Raw genomic sequence first — 11,536 nt, 5'->3', positions numbered from 1 at the left:
CAAGAGAGAATGTAAGTATTATTCTGTTTTAATTACTTGAGTTACAAGTTTTTTGCATCTGTTAGTTTTCTTTCCCTTGTTATAATGAGGAAGTAGGGAAAATATTGTAAATTTAATTAGATTTGCAATCATAATTTCTTTGATGCAAGTGGTATTAGGGGACGAACAATAGACACAGAAGCCGAGTAATTGTGTAAATTCTCTTAAACCATTCGAGTTGCGAGTCTTTTACATCAATTATACTCCTGTCATTTTTCGTAATGTGGTTCCAACTATTCCAGAGTCCAAAAGATAAAATATAAGTAAATGTACATGACATTGATCTATATGAAAATTATTGTGTTATCCCTGTGGATTGAAAAAATGGCCAAAGATGTGTCAGGCAATAAAACATGTCTGCGACATAGATTATCTAATAGGATGATCCAAAAAGAAAAAAGGTTCACAATTGATGAGAATGTTGACAACCAAATTGGAGATAGAAACTTTGATTTTTGCAGCATCTCCACTCACATTTGTTTTCCTTTTGACATGAGTTGTAATACTCAACACACTTTATGATCCAAAATGGTACTCTTTCACCAAAATAAGCCTGATTAATGGAATGGAATATTTGTGTTGTGCTGTCGGCATCAATTTTTTTTTTTTTTTTTCCATTTGAAAATTAGATAGATGTGGTTGTCGATCTCTTTGGTAGGCTAGGCCTTTTGTATAATGTCACGAAAGTTGTAGAAAATAGAAACATTTCCCACATTTTTTTAATTCCTCCACCACCACCAGACAAGATTGCCTTTTCTGTTCATCAAGATATGTATTCCTCCTGCTAGAACGCATAAACATTTAACAAAAAGCATAGATCGTTCATTAGATTATGGTATGTCATCATTGCCTAGTTATTTAGTGATTAGCCCACATGCTCCTAAAAGATTACAAATAAGATGAGAGGTTCTTTTGGACCAAGTATGTCTTCCTATTGCCTATATTGGTCAATGCTCAGATAACGTCACATGATATGATTTTTCATTATTCATAAGTATATATAGATATGTCGTGTATATATATATATATATATATATATATATATATATATATAATATAAAATACATGAATTGATGGTATCCTACAATAATATTGTAATACCACACTTTATTCTTGTCTTACTACTCATTACAAATGCAAACTGTAGGGGCAAGAAGAGTGCTATAGCTATCGATATATACTAAATCACAAACCGAGTAAATCTCAAATGTGGGATGTGAGAGGTTCAAATGATCAATGCTTTCTCACTTCCTCTGTGTATTTTACATCTTTAGTTGCTTGTGACAGTATAGCGTATCTGATATTTTGACACAACTATAATTGTACATGTCGTAATTTAATACTACTTCGTATTAAAGGTATACCCTTAAGAAGTGCTTAGCTCCTAAACAAAATGTGTAATGAAATATTTTTTCGCTAATCAACTTTATATTCACCGAGTCTCGAGAGTCATACAACACTTCAGACTTGGTGAATAATGACTTGTAGGATTCAAACATTTACCATGCACAGGCCCTTTAATCCCACTATGTTAATTAAGAAAATAAAAACTGAATAGACTGGGGTCGGTGTGTCAACTTTCAAGCACTGCATTATACACCCCGACAGGCAAAAACGCCCAAAAAAGACATACGAATGCGATATGGAAAAGCTGAAGAAGGAGCTTTCTATTTTATTTATTTTTTACGTGTGTTTTGTCATTGCCTTGCCTTTTTCTTGGTGACTGGCTAGTGAAGCCAAGCCATACTTTTGGTGATATATATTTTCTGACATCTGCTAAATCTTGAAACGAATAAGAAATAAAAGAAGAGAATAATTGACAGAAAGCATGATTAGTGGGATCCAGGAGATGACCGATTCTTCAGTGTACTCGAAATATAGAGCAGAACATCTCATGTTTTTATACAATTAAAAAGATACTTAAAAAAATACTTTTTCCTAATTGAATATGACACATGTAAAGTTCCAAATATGCCCGTGTTTGAGCACACTAAAAAATCTCTCATAGGAGAGGGATCCTTTGACCATTTTACTCTCTTTCACTCTTGCATGGCAAATGTTATTGGATGCTCTGAGGTGCTAGGTATTCTAAATGTTTAATTGTTAGATCATAATTTTTGTATTTTAAAAAATAACAGTTAAACAATCTAAAATAGTAAATACTCTGGACTCTGGAGCACAAAAAAAAGTCTGTTTGCATGGAGCCCATGCCACCTAGCAGCTGCATTACTTCACTTTCACTCTCATCTGAGGGACAATCTCGCTTTCAAGCTCAGGTTCGTGATGACAGAAGGTGCACAGCTCCTATTTACTGTACTTCGGTGGATGACATCCGCTGAAACAATAAAACACTAAATATTAAGCCAATAATGCAATAATTAAGAATATAACTATCAAGAACTTCAGTGTATACTAAACAGACTAAAATACCCGCTGGTGAGTAGATATGAAGGCGAAACCCTACTGAATTGAAATATTAAGCAGGGACAGAGCGTTGAAGGTGAGATATGCGTGATCGGTCGTTGAGGAGGAGTGACATGGGAATGCAGACAGTACCCTGTTAAATGGTTACTTTAAATTAATATAATTTGACGTAATATTACTATGGCAGACACTGCAAATTGCAGCACCTCCACGCTCCACCGTCCACCGTGTCCACCGAACACGGCTCCGACGCCGACGCTGTGGTCTCTCGGCACGAGTCGTTGTTTAATTCATGACAGAAACAAAGCAGTCTTCTTCTTACAGCAACAAATTAGTCTTTCTTTAATAACAAATTAATCTTCTTAATTATAAATACCAGCTGCGCACATGTAAATGTTTCGTGGTTTAAATTAATGTGATTACACCTTTGGGGCAACAGCATGCCATATATGTAATCACATCAAATTAATTAAGAAAAAAAATATCATCAGTCAAGGCACTTTTATAAAATCTCATCAATACTATATGTTATGGCAAATATCAACATATCCGGACCCCATGAACAAATTAGCATGCCAGTAAATTAATATCATTCATGTTATAATGCACGTTTTTACTTAATCTTAACATATTAACTATATTGTTCACTTTAGTGGTGGACAAAAATAAATGATGAGGAGTTATCTTATACTTGGGTTGGTAACGCCACTATATATGCGGTTGTGCTTCTCCGATGTTTCCTCTCTTTTCTTTGTATTTTTCTTGTTTTTATTTCTAGTGACGTAAGGTTTATGTTCTCCTCTCATTAAGTATAACTTTTTCTTTTTTTTCATATCAATAAAATTTTCTTCGTCCCTCGGAAGTTTATTTTGATAAAAAAAATCCTTTCACAATTCAATATTTTCTTGGAGTGTGCTATCTACATACCATTTTTTACTTCTCAGTCACACATCTTGGGTAATTTCTGTTATTTGATATTCTTCAATTCATTCGATACAACGACTTAAAATTTAAAAAGTGTATAAATAAAAATGAGTGTGCGGTTACCACTCCTATTTTCTTTCCTTCATAAGTAATTTTACATATCTTGGGTTTCTCATCAGTCATTACCTCAGTAATATGCTCGATCAGTTGTAATGATTAATGATTCATCATTGTACGAAGATAGCTGTTTATCATCACGCGGTGCGGCATGGCTAGTTGGGCCGGTTAATTGTACTTCTTTTTGTTTTATAAAGCGTTAATTGTACTTCTTTGTCGAAATGATGACCTAATCATTTTTGGATTTTTTATTTGTAATTATTCATCGTATATTATACGATTAAAATTTATTTTAAATTATTTTATTTAAAATTAAACACAAATAATATTCGATGAAAAGTGATCACATAATGTAAAATAAACGAATACAATTAAAAGATCTTTAAAATCCTCAAAGGACCCTTATTCGGACTCCCATACCTCCATATTCACATATCTTACGTGCCATGCATTTTTTCAGAGCACTCGATCCAACATTGTGATCTTCTTCCACTTAATTAATTACCAAATTATTTTTGCGTGTTTTAAGAGGGTGGTGAACCCATAACACAATGATGAGTGGGAATTGAGGACAGCTGTTGGTATTTATCTTATAATTATTCCAGTAAACTCCCAAGTAATTTTCACTTGAGCTGCTACTTTAATTCTCTGGGTAATTTTACAGCAAATTCACACATGCCTGAGGTCAGGTGGCATTTTGAGAGCCAAGTCTCGTTCATCATGAAAGGAGACCTGGTTTACCAATTCTTTCTTTTCATTGTAGTAGGGAAAACGTGTACGAATTTAACTCGCTGTTATTTTTTTATTTATTTTTATTTACTTGCTCACGTCAAGATATCTCCTATAAATTCAACTATATTAATCGTGAGTCTTACTGAGAGAACTAATTAAAAATATGGAAAATCATTGACTGTGAATATTTTCTACACAAAACCATAACAAAAAAAACGAAACAAAACAAAAAAACTCGTCAGTTGGTTGGTCCTATTGGGTTAGTGATAATATTTTGCAGTTATACTTAGTCAGGGAAAAAGTAAGAAGATATGTTACCAAAATATTGTAATATTTACTCTCTTTTTTAGCTTGTAATATTGTAGATGATCAAAATAATTTAGCTTTCTAGTTCACCTCTTAAAACTTAGCTTTGCAAAAAATCATTCAAATTAGAATTTTTTAAATGTTTGATTAACGCCATCAAAATTCCAATACTTTCGAATACTATGGTTCTTCTTTTGGGTTGATGGCCATTAGATGATTAAAATATTTCAGTTTTTTGTTTATTTGTGGTATGTATGACCTAGAAAATAGATAGTTCAAAATCACTGTTCAATATATTGAGGACCAGAAGGAGATCCGAGAAAGTTCAAATAAGAAGGTTGCTAATATTCACTAGTTAGTATTTTGCAATTGAGGTTTAAATCAACATAGTTATTAAGCTACTTATTAAACCAACTTGGACACAGGATTAATAGATTTTTTATCTTTGAGTCCAATATAGAGATGTTCTGTTTTATGAACAACATGGAGTTTAACAAAACAGTGGTAATTATATCTGATTTTGGATTAGAGGCAAAAAAGTTGCCTAAGATTTAAGACGCTATACTCTCTATTTGTTCCTCTTTGTTTTTTTTTTTAGTTGTTGTGATCATACCATACAAATTTAATCCAAATTTTTCACATGCCAAAAGCTAGTGGTCTTTGAATTAGTTAACTAGTCATACCAATTGATTAGAAAACTATTAACAAGTTTTAATTACTATTAGGATAATCTGAAAAGGTTACTCTAACAATTGCATGCAGTTTAATTGTCATTCCTCAATCGATGAAAACAAGATCATATAATGCTAATCATACTTTGGATGGGATTACTTCAATGCATGCCGGATAAATTTTTATAAGTACCTCAAGCAGAAGCCACGAGGATTGATATGCACCAAACACACACACAGTAAACACGTTTCAGGTAATTAATATTCTTAAACATATTCCCAAAGTAGAGCAAGAAGATAATCAAGAAAGAGGACCAAAGCCTTGAGCGAGCTACCAAGTTGGTATATGTCATTTTGGTACTAATTAAGGTACTCGAACTTGATAATTTGTACTTAAAGATCGATCATGACCTAGAACAACTTGGAAGAAGTTAGGGAAGGCTGTAACCTATAACTTAATTAAGATCAACTAGAACCTAGAACCCCCAATAGTTTGTACGTAATTAACTATCTCATTGATCAACTAGAACCTAGAAACCTCAATAATTTGTATGTACTTAACTATCACATTCATATGCTTGCATATATATAGTGATCTTAAACAATTAATTCAACGGTGCTATTATGTATGCATTGTTGGAGAATAGGAATCCCACATCAAGCATATGATAAAAATATATACAATTAATATATGGGGTTTTCCCCCTAATATAATTGGAGCATTTTGTGATAAAACCCACCAACTAGTAATAGGTGGTTAAATTAGGACAAAATCAGTTTATTGGTGGTGGATCATGTTGGGCCTAAAAATCTTATCATGTAAAGTTAGTCGCACGTGAGCTGCTCCATATTCTTGATGCATTATAATTAAGGTTCTAAATGATGTTAGGCGCTGATGGGGCGACGAACAGGGACCTAGCGCCTAAGTGTTTAGGTGGGGCCTAGGCGGTTTTTAATTTTAATTAAATTTGTTATATAATATATAAATAAATGTCGACTTGTAGTTAAGAAAAATATATAATTTTATTGGGATACATAAATTGGAAAATAAATTGATACATGGATTAAAAAATGTTTGAACATATTGAAAACATGGAAAACAAGCTTATAATGAGTGTTCATCCAAGTATTCAACAAGTTTCTTACAATTTATTGAAAAAAAAATGTAAAGTGAAAGTTATCTATCTTCTATTTATGTGAGAGTCACGAACTAGGCAAGTGCCTAGGCGGGTCTAAGAGGGCTAGACGGGTGCAAAGGTGGGTCTAAGAGGGCTAGGCGGATGCCTAGGCGGGTTAGGCAAGCACCTAGGCAGGTCTAAGCGCCATTTCTTAATTTTTAACTGTGGATTAATTGTGGCAGTGATTAATTGCTTAGCACTTAGGTGGGCCTAGACGACGCTAGATGGAAATTTTTAGAACAGTGATTATAATACTATTCGTATCGCAAGTTATTTAAAAAGAGGCAACGTACCACCAACATTTCCTATGGATGAAAAGGTACTGTTAAAGGTAGACATTTGAAATCTAGTTGCTAGATATGATAGAACTGAACATTGTACCAAATTTGATATAAGTAATAAAATTCGATAACGATTGTGGATGAAAGCTAGCCAGTTGGATGAAAATTTCTGAAAGCAAATGAAAACCAATCAATTGTATCGATACATCGCTGTTCAAGTAAATAGCCAGGGGTTGTATATGTCGATCTGTAACATTGTTGTCCTACATCCTATGACATAAAGGCCCCATAATTTGCATTACGATACTAGTCCTAATTCCATGGGACTAATAAAATATTCACGTATGAAATATCAGGAGGGCCCTTCGGAAAGATATTGGTGCACAGACCCTTTACATTATGGTCTCTCCTACAAGAATATGTACCATCAAATTAATCATCCCAACGACCTTCAGAAGGGTACATATGCATGAGATTTCATCACAACAGCTATATGGACATATAAATGATTTCATATTTTAATGGAAATACTGTATCTCAATGATTGAACAAGGCATGTGTTATATTTTCTTCATACCCTTAATATATACATATATATATATATCTTAAAAATTTCATCATTCTTCATATTCTTGATTAGAAATAAGAAACGAAAATTCTTATTCTCACAAGTCTAATATGATGTACCTCAAATTTATGTTGTTGTGAAAAATGAAAAAAAAAAAAAAAATCATCTTAAGGTACTAAATTAGGAAAACTTCATTTCATTTTCGTCTTAGGCCTTAATTTGCATTGGGACGGCTCTTTGATTGAATGTCCATGTGTGCTTTTAGCATGTATATGAGAGACTTGTCACGTATTCGTAAATGTACATGGACCACAAATAATTCTACCTGCTTACTTTTGATGATTTTATGTATATATAATACTTTCCAATATAAATTGTTGAAGCATGTTGGACTCGGGGAAGAGAATTTCAACTAAATTATCAGTTGGACATATCATAATTAAGGATGACATTTGTAAATGGACTGAGCAGTCTTCCTTTGTAACCCTTTTTTCTATGGAATGAAAGTCTATCATTTAATAAAAAATAAAAAATAATAAAAATTGTGGAGGAAGAGAGAAAGACTAATGCTATTTTACATTCACTAAGGATCACCTTGTTGATGAGATGGACTTCACCTATGTACATGGGACTTATTAAAGAGGTGGTCAATAAACGTAGTCCAAATATCAACACTCGATAATTTCATAGCTATCTATGTTTGTATATGTTTATGTACATATACTTTTCATCATGTAACTATTAAAAAATAATTGTCACATTATGAGAAGGATATACATAATAAAATATCTAATTGGCAATATGACAAATTCTCTTTTTTAAGAGAAGTATTAAATGGGACTTCATGGACACATCTTTGACCAAAACTTTAACTACAATAATGTAAGTTTTGGCAGTCAATACGATTTATGTATAACAAGTTTACTAATGAAGTCAGTGTGTATGCTCAATAATATAATGGAAACACATGCATCTCCTGCATCAGGGCCTCTTCGATCACCATTTTATAATAATCCTTCATCATCATCTCACTAAAATGGAAGCAACCACACGCTGGTCAATTTCGAGCGCATACAGAGGTTTCGTAGAAGCATGTGCCCCCGGAACTTATTCATTACCGTCGCTTCTCCAAACCCTAATGTGAATCACGATAAACCAAATCAGATCTGCGTACGATGATCATATATTAAAATACTATTGAAGAATGATTAGTTGATGATTTGACTTGGAAGAACGAAGATTAGAAAGCAAATTAACTAGTGTATTGTGCTTGAAGAAACAGTATATTCTATTGAGTTAAAAATTGCATCGATGTTGGTGATTTACACCACCCAATCTGACGCTTAGAGAGATTTTTCAATGTGACCGTCACACGAAGTGGTACATCATGTGTCCCTATATAAATGGTGAGTTATGTGTGTTAAAAGGTTAATAACTTAAAAATTAAAATTTTCGACCACTTGCATAAAAACACGTGGTGTAACATCCGTGTTCCCGTCACAACTAAAAATTTCTCTGACATCCAATTAGATGCTACACTAATCAATCTAATTATTTTTAAATGGAGGTGATTAATTAATTTAATTTTCGGCCTATATACTCTATATTATTAATTCAGAAATTACAGATTTCAGTCATAGGAAAACGAAGACGAGCAGAAAGAAAAAAAACCCCTGTTTATAAAAAAAGTCACTGACTGATTCGTGAAACCCTAATTTTTAATTTACAGTTTAATTAGCACGCAAATTACAGGTATGAAAGAACACACCAAATGCTTAAGTTGGGTTTTGGGTTGCCCGATCAATTGCTTAGATAATCAAAGGTCAACTTCCGAATTTAAGTGCACGTGTGACAGATTTACTACAACTCACTACCCAATCACTTATATAATCTTGATTGTAGTAAATGAATGCTTCATTTTCTTGAAGCAAACTGGTAAATGTCACTCACTATTTGCACTCACTAATAAATAATCTAGTAATCACATAGTAAAGTAGGAAAAAGTGTTGTAAAATACTGAAATATAATTACGTGGTATGATCAATTTATGTATCACGGAAACTAACTGTTTATTCATATCCTGACCCGTGAACGTGATCATATTTTGATACCATACAACAGATTCTCGAAAATCTACATATACATTTTACGTCCCTAGCTAGTCGCTTTCATATCTAAAGAAGTGTTAATAATAATGTTGAGGAGCATTATACAGGTGAGACGTCTTGTTTTCTAGAGACATACATGAAATGAGAATGGGGTCCTGGGTAATGGACAAAAATATTATGTAATATTTCTCATTACCATGGATTAAACAGTGAAGATTGCCCTGGATATTTTTATAAGTTTATAAATAATTGGTCCCTTGATGTTATTTGCGATGATCGAGCAAGATTTAAATAAAAAAGGACTCCCAATTTCCAGCCACATAAAATAGTATTACAGAAACTTCCAAAACAATAATCTTAATCCTAGTTAGAAGACAAAGATGTTAATCAAAGAACTGGGGTCCTTAATTTGCTTTGCTCTCACATCTTCCAGCGATGCAAAATATACAATGGGGTCGCAGAGATATTTGACTTCAATTTTTCAATCATTATATTTTTGTAATCTATGGAGAGCCACGCATTTTAGAGCTTCGTTGCGAAGAAAATTAATGCTTCATCATAAAAATCAATTGACAATATGAGAAGTAGCCAAACTTTCATAAATTCATATAAAGTCCCTCATCTCTATCGATGTGAGATTCCTTCTGAACATAGGAAAACCATATGGCAAGTGGGTTCATGATCTTCTTGTCCATAGATAAGTGAATGAAAAGTTTCCATTTGTAATCAACTAAAAGCAAAAACTATGAGGAGAATGTGAACAAAAAACCTTTTCAAATTTGTGTAAAATGTTTTGCTAGATCCTAGATATCAGAAACTTAAATAGTACCTTTTGTTTTGGTCGATGAATGGAAGCACAAACTTGAATAGTACGGGATCTTGGTTTTGAGCTGGTAGGGATGCTTATGCAGTGCTAGTTAGGAAGCTCATGACGTTGATTAACAAAGGCGATTGACAGGTTTCAAATCCTAGAAATCATTTAGTATTTTAAACAAAGTTTGTGCTATATATAAAAAGGTTTGTACTATATATACTATATATAATGGAATCATACAACTTATGTTACTTTTACCTGGACATGTGAACAAAGTCGGAACTACAACTTCATTAGCGGTGTTGTAGTTTCGTCTTTCAACTTTGGTTCTATACGATCAGATTGCCTTTATGGTTTTACTTGTAATAATTTGTTTTCGCAACAAAAAAGACAAAATACAAGGTTTTAAATGAAGATATATATATCTGAGTTGAGCCAAGTTGGTTAGAACAATATACTCTTTATCTTACACTCAAGTTTGAACACCCTACTTCGTAGTTAAGAAAAATTTAGTATTATACAGTAGCTTGTATAATGTGAATTTCAAATACTAACCCAAAAGTACTAGGGTTTATAAACAATAACACATATATTTTAATTGCAATATTGTTCGCACGAGGGTAAATAATATTAGCACCAACAACCATTTTTCAGCAACAATTAAGGAAGTTGAAAGAGGACAAAGAAAATCTTAACAACCCTATGAAACCCTATAGTTCTGGTCTAAAATTAGCATATTTTAATGACCATATATATATATATATTTATATGCATGTTCTTAGTTTGATCATAAACTTATATCTATCTCTTTAACAATAAATGTGATTGATTCAGTAGGATCTTTGGAACCAGTTACAGCAAGCAAAAAAAGTGCAGGCATAGAGCATTCAATATGTGCTGATGCATATATGAATGTAATTGTCAGAAGACCCAGAACACCAAAGACCTTAGTAGTGGCTGGATGTAGAAACAACGGGATATGTACCCAGCAGTAATCATCTCACAAGGAGAGATTTGTTAGGTACTTTCGCTAATGTAACTTACTGTTTTTACATCTGTTATGTGCGCGCTTATTATGTGATGAGAAATATGAAAACAAAAGGTTACACACCATGTTGTACAATTTCTTCGTAACTAGACAAAAAACAGCATACCTCTAGGTAATTCCATATAACGCACTTATCTAGTTAGGTAACCATAATCTTAAACGAGATGAAATTTATTTACGTATGTAAAATTCTCTCTGCAAGAAAAGATAACAAAAAATATAATTGATTCATATTTATCCCATTTTTTACACGTATGCATCACATGCACACGTGCCCAAAATCATGTAGTACATGGGCGGGGCAATAATGCATGTGAACAAGAATA

Source organism: Malus sylvestris, chromosome 15, assembly GCF_916048215.2.
Source record: "Malus sylvestris chromosome 15, drMalSylv7.2, whole genome shotgun sequence".
NCBI lineage: Eukaryota > Viridiplantae > Streptophyta > Magnoliopsida > Rosales > Rosaceae > Malus > Malus sylvestris.
Note: the sequence above shows the minus strand (reverse complement) of the source record.